Raw genomic sequence first — 4,156 nt, 5'->3', positions numbered from 1 at the left:
TGGGTTAAGGATCCCACGTTGCTGTGAGCTGTGGCATAGGTCGCAGACATCGCTTGGATTGAGCATTGCTATGGCTGTGGTGTAGTCCAGCAGTTGTGGTTCTGGATAGACCCCTAACCTGAGAACTTCCATATGTTGCAGGCATGGCCCTAAAAAGGCAAAAAAAAAAAAAGTGGGTGGGAGTATGACAAAACTATGTTTAGCTAACATCAACATTTTTGTTTGTGTATTTTTAGAGCCAGAAGTAATACTCAAAATATTTTATGTATTAAAAATTTGGGAGTTCCCGTCATGGCTCAGTGGTTAACGAATCCGACTAGGAACGATGAGATTGCGGGTTCAATCCCTGGCCTCGCTCAGTGGGTTAAGGATCCAGCATTGCCGTGAGCTCTAGGGTGGGTCTCAGGCACGGTGACTTGTCCAGTGTTGTTGTGGCTCTGGTGTAGGCTGGTGGCTACCGCTTCAATTAGACCCCTAGCCTGGGAACCTCCATGTGCCACAAGGTGTGGCCCTAGAAAAGACCGAAAAGAAAAAAAAAATTTTGACAGACTGACTCAGAGTCAGTTGTAAGAGTTGGGTGGTGGTTATGGGTAGTCTGAAGAATTTCTCAAAATTTTTACTTATGGAATGGTCTTATTATTTTATTTTTTCAAATAGAACCCTATTAACTTTAATCAGAATATTGGTGTTTGGAATACTAGGATAAAGTATGGGAAATACTGATATAGACACCAATTTTTAAATCTACATCTAGATTAAGATATGATAGCAAAAATTTTTGCCTGGGTCATATAATTTGGGACTTTTATAGCTTTTATTGCTTTCACTGAATTGTTCTTTGGTATGACTTCATTGGACTATACTCAATACTCAAGGACACTTCAGAAAACAGTTGTGGTGAATTCATTTATTTGTCTAATGAAATGATATTATTGAGATACATACATATTAGCAAGAACATAAAATTTACGGTAGATTATATTTTCCTCCAAATGACTCAATAATATTCCCTTATTCATATGCTTTTATGCATGTGACTTTGTCACTCCATTAAAAGGTGGATCTAGGAGTTCCTGCTGTGGCACAGTGGGTTAAGAATCCAGCTTGGCTTTCTGTGGGTGAGTTTAATTCCCAGCCCAGCACAGTAGGTTAGAGGATCTGATGTGGCCCCCGCATGGCATATGTTGAAGCTGCAGCTCGGATTCAATCCCTGGCCCAGGAACTTCCATATGCTGTCGGTGTAGCCATATATAATAATAAAAAAGATACAACAAATAAAAAATGTGGATCTATTTTTCCAACCCCTTAAAAGTGGGTGGGTTTTGCAACTATTTTGGCAGAAGTAAAATGTATGCTTTCAGACACCTGGTGGTGAGAAGCCTTTCAGCCTCTACCAAGGCCTCCTGGAATGTTTGCTTTGGGGATGCTTCACAAGGACTTGAGAATCCACACTGTGTGAAACCCACATGACATGGAGAGACCATGAAAGGGTGCTGGGCTGGCAGCCCCTGGTGAGACAGCCGTGTCAGATGGCTGTAGCTCCAGTGAACATCTGACTGCTGCTTCATGAGAAATTCTGGGTGAGACTACCCTACTGAGCCCAATCAACCAACGGAAATGTGAGAAACAATAATAAATCATTTTTCTATGTCACTAGACTTTGGAGTGGTGTGGTTACACAGCAACAGATCACTGGACAGAGCCTGAATGAATAAAGCACTTATATTTTACCTCTATTTTATGTCTCTACACTTACTTCTCCTTTGACTCAACTCTTGTATATTTTGCATTTAGGATATCTAGCTATATTTTATCCATGTTTATAGAGTGCCTTCAATGTATCTTTTAAGAAGGTTGAATGTACATAACTTTGTATATAAAATCACCTCATGCCCCAGCCCCCCAAATATATATATATATATATATATAAATCCACTTAATGTTTTCTGAGATTTATATAAAAAGAAAACAGAGGGATGCTAAGAAACACTGTTGTTCTTTTGTTCTCAAGGAAATAAAGATTTGGTGAGCAAAAAGTTTGGCTATATAGACTTATTGATCTTATTCAAGCTATGAACAAAAATCTACTTGGGAAAAAAAATCACGTAACACTAAACATGTCTTATACTTTAGAACATAAAAGAATAAAAAGCTATGTTTCTGACCTCTAAGGCATTTTTTATTAGAAGGATGAGGTATAAAGGTGAATGTGACAGATAATACAAAATGTCTGAGTTCTTAAATTAGTAACTAATAGAATTCCTGGTTCATTTATCTCAAAAATTTGCAATATCTAGTTTACTAAATATGGAAACTAGAAATTGCCTTTATATAATAACAAAGCCATCTCACTGTTCAGGAAACAATGCTGAACATTTAAAGAGCATACATAATAGATAAAAACAAATGCATTTTATGTATGAATAAGAGGCATTTATTAAAGAGTATTTCTTTCTACTCAAGACTCCTTCTTATTTTTTCCTCAAGTATTAAAATAGCTCGTTTGCTTTTGCCTTTAAAGAAATCAAGACTGTGTTTTAAAGAAGCATGGTTTCTATGGTTTTGCATTAGGCAAGAGCAAATGAAATGACTGCAAATTGTCTTGAACAAAGAATATGAAGTACCCAAATGATGCCAGTATGAATTTCTCAGTCTTTTATAAGAATATATGGAAAGCTGAGAATACCAAATTATCTTTGCTTATATATACTGTTTAAAGAAGAGATTATATTTTTGAAGTTCATATAAATGCTAATATATTAATGCTATTTAATATATTTAAATAAAGTATATCAATGCCCCTTCATACAGGAAAGCAATTTTAATCAAACTGTAGGACTTTAGTCTTGCAGGGACAGAGATTCTATATGTACAGAGCAGTGTGGGGTCTGGAGTATGTCCTGCCTCCAAAGAGCATGTCAGCAATGCTGAATATTTAAAATCCTCTCTGATATCCTACAAGCTTTACCATGGATGGCAGTGAAATTTGAGGTTTTGGATGAGGAAGGATGGAGATTGGGGAGGTATGTTGGGAGGCACTAGAAAATAAAGAAAACTACAAGATTGAGTATAATTTGTACTGTTTTGTTGCCTGTTTCAGAAATAACTTGTTAAATCAATAATGTGGAAATCCTCACTCCATAAAAGAAATTTATGTATATATTTTATTTTTATTATAATTTTTATTTTTTTAGGGCCGCTCCTGGGGCATGTAGAAGTTCCCAAGCTAGTGGTCAAATCGAAGCTGCAGCTGCTGGCCTATGCCATAGCCACAGCCACAACAACACAGGATCCGAGCCACATCTGTGACCTACACCACAGCTTGCAGCAACACCAGATCCTTAACCCACTGAGCTAGGCCAGGGATCAAGCCAGCATCCTCATGGGTACTACTCAGATTCTTAACCAGCTGAGCCACAACAGGAACTCCCAATGTCTATGTTTTAATTGGGTTTTTACAAGTAAATTCCACCTTGTACTTATAACAATCCCTGGCACTTAGTAGGTGCACAGTCAATAGCTCTTTAGCCAGGTTGTAACAATTATAATTAATACGTCAATGTCACTTGCTATGGGCTAAGCACTGTAGTGATTATCTTCCGTGTATCAGTTGATTTAATTATCACAGCAACATCATGAAGTGGGTGCTGTTGTTATTGCTACTTCCTAGATGAGAAACAGAGGCACAGGACCACAACTGCCCTGAGATCCCAAACCTCACTGTGAGTAGAAATGGAATTCTGGCCCCAGCACGCTGACTGCAGAGTGACCTGCAACCCCATGGTGCAGTCCCTCTGAGAGCAAAGTTCTAAGATGTGAGAGGTGGCTGTTTTTTCACACCTTCCTTTAGGAGACTGTGAGTCTGAGCTGAGTAGGAAGATCAGATTGGGGAGCATTTAAGTGGTTCCGCAGTGGAATGGGTGGCTCTTGAGAAACCAGAGGCGATGTTGTTTTGAATAATGACTTTCCTCACTTGGGTCACATGAGGTCCCGCAGAAAAACCTCCTGCATTAGATTGAGTGAAAGATGTACTTGTCATGATTGCCGAGTTGGTTGAAGTGACAGAATAAATGACCTCACTGGAGTGGTGCTGCTCTCCAGGAGTCCAACGCACAGAAAACCAGGGGGAATTTTAGGGTAATTTAAACAATATTTG

Source organism: Phacochoerus africanus, chromosome 8, assembly GCF_016906955.1.
Source record: "Phacochoerus africanus isolate WHEZ1 chromosome 8, ROS_Pafr_v1, whole genome shotgun sequence".
Lineage (NCBI taxonomy): Eukaryota > Metazoa > Chordata > Mammalia > Artiodactyla > Suidae > Phacochoerus > Phacochoerus africanus.
The sequence above is the reverse complement of the archived record's forward strand: the minus strand, read 5'-3'. Positions refer to the sequence as shown.